This window comes from Macrotis lagotis, chromosome 3 (genome assembly GCF_037893015.1).
Source record: "Macrotis lagotis isolate mMagLag1 chromosome 3, bilby.v1.9.chrom.fasta, whole genome shotgun sequence".
Lineage (NCBI taxonomy): Eukaryota > Metazoa > Chordata > Mammalia > Peramelemorphia > Peramelidae > Macrotis > Macrotis lagotis.
Window position 1 is genome coordinate 255,046,766 of NC_133660.1, and position 9,319 is coordinate 255,056,084.

The 9,319-nt window shown below is 37.6% G+C and overlaps 1 long non-coding RNA gene across 1 annotated transcript; it reads right to left on the reverse strand.

Moving 5' to 3' along the window:
• Nucleotides 1-8,501: 8,501 nt before the first annotated feature.
• Nucleotides 8,502-8,922, reverse strand: LOC141516528 (uncharacterized). The gene is made up of 2 exons (XR_012476722.1): nt 8,681-8,922; nt 8,502-8,570 (listed from the first exon to the last, which is right to left on the reverse strand). It is a non-coding gene; the product is annotated as an uncharacterized LOC141516528 (long non-coding RNA).
• Nucleotides 8,923-9,319: the final 397 nt, after the last annotated feature.

Here is a 9,319-nt window from a genome sequence, read left to right on the forward strand (position 1 = left end):
GAATAAATATTCAGTAGTAATCCTGTGCTTTCATCACAAAGGCAAGCTGAATGAGCAACGGAAACAGAGATGAACCAGTTTGGAGGGAGTCAAGAAAATGGTACAGTTGGTTCTAAGCTTTCCATTTCTGAAAGGGCTATTTTAAAAGGATCCAGCCTGACTGAAGCTATTATCTAGTATCTGAGTGCACTGTTGGCAAACTGGTTCCTGCATGTCTTTGAGGCATATGGAAATTGATGATGAAAGTGTCTAGTGTAACTAGAAATATAATTTGATGAAAACTGAAGCAGTGAACTGTGAGAAACTGTTAAATCAGTGTCATCAAATAGTGCTTGAAAAATAATGAAACAGAAATACTAGCACTATCTGAGTAATGTTGGGCAAAGGGGGGAGGTTAGAAAGCCTACGGTACATGGAAAAATTAAGAAAATACATGAGGTCATTTCTCTTCTAATTGCTGGGGGGGGTTCCCTTGGAAAAAAAAATCACTTCAAAATCCCGCCTGCACCCCCACCCCACCCTCAGACTTGTCCTCCATTTATCTGTGAGCAGACAATGATATCACGTCTCCGCCAAATTATTCAGACACTGGAATTGGCACATGTCTAGAGGATGCCATGGTTTGATGTTGGCATAACCCCCTAACCCAAAAAGCATGCCAAAAAGGAAAATGTGTCCCAAGTTTAAGCATGGGGTGAGCAAAATTGGGAACAAAAATGAGTGTGGATACCACAAGGTGGGAACAGGAGGCATCACAAAGAGAGAATAGTGGAACTGGAGAACGGGAGGGGTTGGGGGATTGGGGGGGGCAGAGAGCTGCTCCACTCATTTTAATGTCACAATTCAGGGAGTCATTCAAAAACACTGAGTTTGAGGAAAATCCGGTGATGGCTTTGTTCTAGAGTCAGAGGGAAATCAAACCCCATCTCCACTGTACACAAAGCAGGAATGACGTCCTGCCTCCCCGGCGGCTCTTGGGGCACACCACACACACTTCAATGGCTTCAAATTCAAGGGGAAAAGTCTGGAATTGTGGGCACGATTAGCTCTGGCCCAGGCTGGCAGAATGCCGGGGACCAGGCAGTCAGGGGCTGTAAGGCCGCCTTTTCAAAGGACACGCTAGGAAATTTGTACCAAAAGATCACAGGGAGACAGAGACAGCTGGAAAAATTGGAGCCGGGGCTCCAGATTTCATGCCAACGTTACACCTAATGGGACGGGAATGCGGATAGTCGATGGAGAGTTATGTATGTTATTCAGTTCAGCGGGACTTAACACGGAGGGGAAGATCAGAAGGGCTTGGAAATAGTATAGCATAATAGGAACCATAAAGAAAACTTGGGGCCCAGGAGCAAAGGATTAGGGGAATGCTAACCCCCTCACCCATTCTGAGCTCTTAACGAGCAGGAAAAAGTCAACAAATAATAAAGACTCTGGACATCACTGAAACCGACCTACGGGAAGATATTCTAACAATTTTCCTGATTTCTTTTTTGTTAGAAAATCTTTACCCAGTGAAAAATGAAGGGGACGAGGCCAAAAGGAATTCTCAAACTTGTTGGTATCAGGACCCCTTTACAATTTTAAGGACCCCCTCAGAAAAGTATTATGTCTATTAATGTATGTACTATATTGAAATGAAAGGATCCCCCTCCAAAGAGGGTTATATCTATGAATATGTGTACTATATTGAAATGAAAATGTCTTAGATTTAATAAGGAATTAAGTTTGATCACACAGACCCCCTAAAAGAATCTCATCTAGGGAATAGGGAATAGACTTTTGTTTTCATTAGTTGGGGAACATCTAGATTGAGAAGAATTCCTTCCAAGGCAGGTCTCTACCTTCTTTGTAACTTTGTAACAACAGTTATTAAACAGTTATTAAATTATTATTAAATTTCTTTCATTTCTTTTGGTCTAATGAAAAGTTAAGGGATTTATTCAAGGTCACACAGCCAGTATTGACAAGAGATGGATATACTAGACCCACTCTCTATTTCCCCTTCTAAGGGGGTCTAAGTGGTCAAACATTTCCTTATTAATATAGCACATATATTTTCATTTCAATATGGTACACATATTAACAGATACAACAATCTTTTGGCGCTCCTTAATAATTGTAAAGAGGTCCAGGTGATATATTAGCTTTAAAATACAGCATCCCCGCCCCATTTGATATTCTTTGATAGCAGACATAAAGGTCTGAGCAACAATTACTTCAAATCCACTGAGGATTTAAAAAAAATCATTTGGAAAAAAATTTTTATCAAACGGCCCTGCAGATATTAGAGATGTTAGAACAAAGATAAAACAGTTCTAGCCCTCAAGGGTTTACTTTCTACTGGGGAATATAGCATGTTTTATATAGAAGAGGAAAAAGTGATGATTTTGATGATGTTTGTCCTTTGTTCCCAAAGACCACCATGACTTTAAGGAAATAATGTCATGACAACTACATGAGTTGGATTTAAGTTGGGGGGAGGGGCTGTGCTAAACCACCAATCTCACTTTCTCCTCCAGAGCCATCTGGGTCCCGTGTCCAGATATGGATCAGGATGACTGGAGATGGCCCTGGATGAGAAGTAATCAGGATAAAGTGACTTGTCCAAAGTCATACAGTTAGTAAGTGTTTGAGGCCGGATTTGAACTGAGGTCCTCCTGACTTCATGGCCAGTGCTCTACCTGCATTGTGATCTAGATGAGTTTAATACAAAGGAATTAGATTTTTCTGAGTTTGTTAAATTTTTAATGACAGTGTTTTCTAAGAACTTTAGCATCTTACTTGTTTCATTTTAATGACAAGAAATAGGTGAAAAGTTTTTTTCTTTATCTCTACCTCTCTGTTTCTCTTTCTCTTTCTCTTTCTTGCTCTGTCTCTGTCTCTACTTCTGGTCCTCTCTGCTTCTGCTGTTTATTTGACTGTATCTTTCCTTTGGGATACAGTTCAGCTGCAGTTTTGAAGAATGCATCCCGGTCCTCCAAACCTAAGAATCAATATACTTATTCAATTTGTCATTCAATTCTGAAATGCCTACAAATTGAATATTCTCTCCAGTCTTATTGTGACAGTATTTGGTCTGCTAGGTAATCTGGATTGATGCTAGTTCTCTTTTCAGATTGAGATATGCCACAGCTGTTGTGATAGACATGAAAAGACACAGAGGCAAACTATCTCCATAACACACCCCACTGGTCACATTGAGATGTCTGTCACAGAAGAGAAGAATCTCTAAAAGCTGTCATCGACAGAAAACAAGAGGAAGGGGATCAAGGAGAAGACAGGGAATGGCTCTTGATTTTGAGCAAGAAAGTTGGGGAAATAGAATCAAAAACAGTATCTGGCACATAGTAGGTGTTTAACCAATGTTTATTGATTTATTGTTGATGGAGTTCTTTCTGATTTTCTGGGCTACAAGCAATTGATTCTAAAGTAAAAGTAAACTAGCAAATAGGGAAAAATAATGATATAATTTAATGACAGTTTCCAGAATTTACATCATCTAATATCATTCTGTCTTATATTGACTGATTCATTTGGTTGGAGTGATTGGCAAGGGATGGCTGTTCGGGTTTTTTTTTTTAGTAGAAGTTCAATTCCTCCACTTTTCCTCTTCCTTTTGTTTGGTCCTATTCATCCCAAATTTTCTATAAAACAATTTCACAAGAAAGTTTTTTCTTCAAGACAATAGTTTTTTTGTGAATAAAATTGGATTATGCCTAAACTTGTCTCCAGTTGATTGATCTATTTTTAACTTTGGTGGAGTGGGGAAAAGAGTATTCAACCCTTTTTAAGTTAACATTTTCCCCTCCTAGCTTCTCAGGGACTATTGTGATGACTGAGTGATGGAGTTGATTTAAATTTGTATTTTTGCATTTTTTTTGGTCTAAATGTGTGCAGATGCCCCAGAGGTTTTTTTTTTTTCCTTTTGAAGACCTGTACTTAAACACACATACACAGAAATAAATTCTTCAATGCAGGTTAAGATTAAAATCATAAGCTAATATGTAGCTAGACCTCTAATCTGATATACTCTGTCTCCATTTTATTTTTGATTTTTAGAATAAGGAGCAGGCCCTAAGGGCTCCCCTGAACTTAGCAGCCTGTTTAGCTCCGGCAATCATTGATTCAAGTAACTTATCTCTTCTTGATATTTCTCAGTGATTTAATAGTTCCAGCATGGCCCTAGGTATTAATACTGTAGGCCTATTCCTGGAAGTGCTATACTAACGGCTCATTGTCAGAGGAGACAAGCCAAATAGCCTTTCTTTGCCTCAGTTTTTCACTTGTAATAGCATCTATTTTGCAGAAATGCTTTAAAGTTTAATAAAGTATTTTGAACTTCTTTGCTGAAAGCAAAACATTCTTAGTTTCACATATGTGTTGGGAAATTTTTAAATTGGAGAATGCTTCAAAACTGTTTAGAGTTCATCTAGTCTAATCTGCTTATTTTACAAGTGAAGAAACTGAGGTCAAGAGTGGTATGGCTAACCCTTTCAAAACTCAAGGCAAATAGCACTAAATGGATCTTCATATCACCCATTCATTGGGCAGATACTGGCACAAATCCCTGTGTATTGGGGAGTGTGGTGGTGGTGGGGGAGACTTGGTTATCATCCAAATAAGAACAGGGCAGTCAGGATCTAACCTGGGAAAAATCTCTATCTTCAAAATTTAGTTGCCCCGGGGAAGAAACCCTCATCATCTCACCCTGTTTATGAGCCTTTGTGAAGTGATTTGCCCATTGTCACTCAGCTAGAATTGATAAAAAGTTAATTTATTCTTTAAAAAAATTTTATATAATTAAATAATTTTATATATCATAAGTGCATTTGAATACAAAAGAAGTACAATAATAAACATATATTGTCTCTGTGTTGGTGTGTTATCAGAATGCTTTTAAGGCAAAGAAATTCACCATGTCAGAATATGTTAGTGTATTCTCTTTCTATATGTGTTTAAAGAAAGGTGTAATAACTCAGTATTGACTCTTATACACAGGACTAGGTCCCTGCAAATTCCATCAAAATGAAAAGAAATAAGATCTTTGCCAGATTTTTATTAACTTAGAAAACCATAAATTAACATTATTTATATTGCACTGTATTTTTAATTTCTTTTCTTAAACATTTCCCAATCCAATTTCATCTTCTTTAGGCTGTCTACAAGAGTTTTGCAGGTCACTTGGAACCTCCTTCCAACCACCAAAAGTAGGTTAGCAAAACTCTATGAAGATTTATGTTTCTCACAATGTAGACCTTCATCAGTTCTATTAAAGGGAGAACTATTATGAAGCTAAAATAGTCAGTTGACTTGATCAGTTCAATCAACTGCTCTGATTATAGAAAGATGGGGGCAAATAGAAGTTTCTAGATAAAAATCTGTTGATTGGTCTGACCAAATTAAATAGTCATAAATTGGATAGTCAGAATAGCCCCCCCCAGATAAAAAGATAATGTTCTGCCATCACTAGCATCAGGGTTAAGTTCCCAAAATTCTCAAATATTGTTCTTTCTAACATGATTCTGAGCTTTCAAAGATTTTGCCAGTAGAATTCCTAATCATACAAAAATCATACCCAAATCATACCATAATAGCCTTACTCACTGTGTACTAAGACAAGGGAAGGATTAAAATATGAATCAATGAGGGAAACACCCAGATCAATGAAAATTTGGATCTTTGAATATTTTGAGAAGTTTGAAGGAGGTCCCTGCTAACTAATAACAATAGTTAGCAGAAACCTGAAAACAACAAAAAAATTTTATTTTTGAGATCTCCACATAATAAAACAATGAATGGATTTTACTAATTGAAACATTTTTCTTTATATTTCAGTCACATTGTATGCACATGGTCACAAACTATATTGGAAGCAAGCATATACATTTAGAAAGGTAATGTTGTAGGGTCGTTCCCTGTTAAGATGTGATCAAAAGATATGAACAAACAGTTATTAAAGGAAGTGAATAGGAACCACTACTAAATAGGGAAAAATTATCTAAATTGCTAATCAATGACAGTTACAAATTAAAACCTCTCATATCATAGCCATCGATGACCAAAGATGACTTCTTAAATCATCATCAAATGGAAAGACATATTACAAGCACATAAATACATTATTGGTCAAGATAGGTTCCAAGGTTCCAAAAACAATTTGGAACTTTATTGTTCCGATCCTGTGACTCCTCCACCCACCATTGGGCATAGATCCCAAAGAGGTCAATAAAGGAAAGGAAAGGTCCTATCTTTAACAAAAGATTCATAGCAAGCAAGCTAGCAAGCAATAACCATTAATTATATCTCTACTTTGAAGCAGGCTAAACTCCATTTGTGGTAACCTCAAACTGGAAACTGGAAACAAGTCTAGATGCCTATCAATTGAAGAATATCTCAGAAAATTGAGATACCTGAATCTGACAGGATATTATTGTAACTTAAATGACAAATATGAAGAAGAATTAGAGAAACCGGATAACGATTGGTGCCTGATGCAAAGCAAAGAGAACTTAAAGAACTATATTCATAGTGACTATAATAATGAAAAGCAAATCAAATACTAAAAGATGTCAGAATTTTGGTTAATGGGATAGCCAATTTTGACTCCAGGAAATGAAAAAGAAAACAAAGAAGGTTTATTATTTTTTTTTCTGAAGAGAGGTGGCATTATACTGTCAGACGAGGTCAGTGTGTTTTGCTTAAATATAGATTTCTTCATTACAAGAAAAGTTTCAAAGAAATATATTGTGGGGAAATAAGCAATACTAGGAAATGACAGTAGTTGTATAAAAGTCATGAATAAGTAACACATTTAAAAAGAAAGGTATTATGATGTGGTATAGTGGATAAAGTGCAAAACCTGGAGTCAGGAAGATTCATCTTCCTGAGATCAAATCTGACTACAAACACTTAGTAGCTAGCTATGTGACTTTGGGCAAGTTACTTTCTCCTGTTTGCCTCAGTTTCCTCATCTGTAAAATGAACTGGAGATGGATATGGCAAACCACTGCAGTAGTCTTACCAAGAAAACCCCAAATGGGTTCACAGAGAGACAGCTACAGCTTAATAAACAACAAAATTATTATATGGGGTGATTGATGGGGAAACCAATTTAGAAGTCAGAAAGACCTGGGTTCAAGTCTTGCCTTTGTTACAATACTGTTTGGGGGATGCTAGACAAATGTTTAACCTTTCAATGACTCCAACTATAAGCTGGAGAGAATGTGACAATCTGAATTGATAGAATGATATTTAGGAAGGTCCTTCCACTGATTAAGACTATATCTATAATCTATATATCCATAGCTCTATTTATATAACCATATCTATATACCCCCCCCAAAAAACACACAAGAATAGCTATATGATTAAGTGGTATGTATTTATGTATGAGTACAGAGTACATGTACGTGTGTACATTTATTATTCAGTTGTTTTCATTTGCTTAAGACTTGTGAAGACCCCATGTTTGCACAGACAAGGATAAATGAATCTGATGTAACTGCCCATTAGATTGTAAATTTTTTGAGGACGGGAGTGTCTTTTGCTTCTTTTTTTTGTATTCCCATTACTCAGCATTAAATACCAAAGGCATTTAATGTTTATTGACTGATTACATCACTGGAATATTTATGGGTTCATGGGAGAGGCAAGAGAATGTAGAAAGGTAATTTTGTGACCTGATATATTTATGTACTAACTTGTGACATTGGAAGTACAGGACTCTATTATTCTGGAAATAGCTTGGCCATGTGATCTTGGGCAAATTACAAGATCTTGTAATTTCTCTAGACTTTAAGTTTTCTCATCTAAAAAATAAAGAGGTCTGATGATGTTTCCAAGACATCAGGGAGGTGATGCAGGGAGAGGCAAGAGAATGTAGAAAGGTAATTTTGTGACCTGATATATTTATGTACTAACTTGTGACATTGGAAGTACAGGACTCTATTATTCTGGAAATAGCTTGGCCATGTGATCTTGGGCAAATTACAAGATCTTGTAATTTCTCTAGACTTTAAGTTTTCTCATCTAAAAAATAAAGAGGTCTGATGATGTTTCCAAGACATCAGGGAGGTGATGCCATGACAAGCACCTGAAATGGATTTGAATGACAGGGGGTTGTGCTAAGTCACCAACCTCACTTTCTCCTCTGGAGCCATCTAGGTCCAGTGGCCAAATATGAATCAGATACTGGAATTGGCACATGTCTAGAGGATGCCATAATTTGATGTTCACCTAACCCCCTAATCTGGGTCCAGTGATTGGATATGACTTAGGTCAACTGGAGATGACCCTGTGTTGGCACAGAGATCAGAATGAAGTGACTTTCCCATGACAGCTAGTAAATGGCTCTCATCTGTTAAATTAAGAGGTCTGCTCTAGAAAACACCAAGGTTCCTTCCTGCTCCAGATCTGTGATTGTGAACCCAGAAAAGACAGGTTTCCAAAATCTCATTTGAGGACATTCTATCAGTTTTGCAAAGAACAACAGAAACTGATTGTAGGTCCATGCTGACCACTTCTCAGGCTTTATTTGACCAGTCTGGTTTTGTGGGTGTAGACGTGGCCTGAAGGAGAGAGAACCCCGATCAATAGTTGTGCACTATTTTTAATGTTTTTTTCATTAAAGGAACAAACCTTTAGAAAAACAGCTTTGCTAAGTCCTCTGTAAGCTTACATTGTTCAAAGACCTGATTGGCTAAAACTTGGTGCTGGTGTCTTTTTGATGAGAGACAGGTTTAAACTCCTGGAAAGAGAGATGCTTCTCTGTAGTCATCTCTGGCTGGACTATGGTCGGATCAAGCAGTGAATGACTGTTGAACGGTTCTTGTGGTGGAAGGAGGCCAGTGTGGGAGTGAGGAGATCGTGAAGCTTTGTCTCAGGCTGCATTAACCACTACCCCCCCGCTCCCTGTGTGGTTAACCCTGACATCTGACATCATAGACACTCTGCGTGCACACGTCTCCACTATTGCCTAGGCGATGCTGGCTGCCTGGCAACGACATCCCCCTTCCACTTGTACCCCTTAGACTTCAGGTTGGCCTTTTGTGACAGCTCTGCCCCTTCTTTTTTTGCCCTCCAAGGCCACCCTGAATTTTCATTTGGATCTATTTTATTTTAACATATCAGTCAGTAGCCAACAGCCACCTTCTGCCCCATCCTACCACCTTTCCATTACAAAAATAAAAACCTCTCCATTCAATTAAACAAAAGCTTCTCATTAAGCATTTATTGAGAGCTTCCTATATTCTGGGTACTACACTAACTTCTATGGACATAAAGATTAAAAAAAGGAAAAAAATCTTTTTACTTCTAC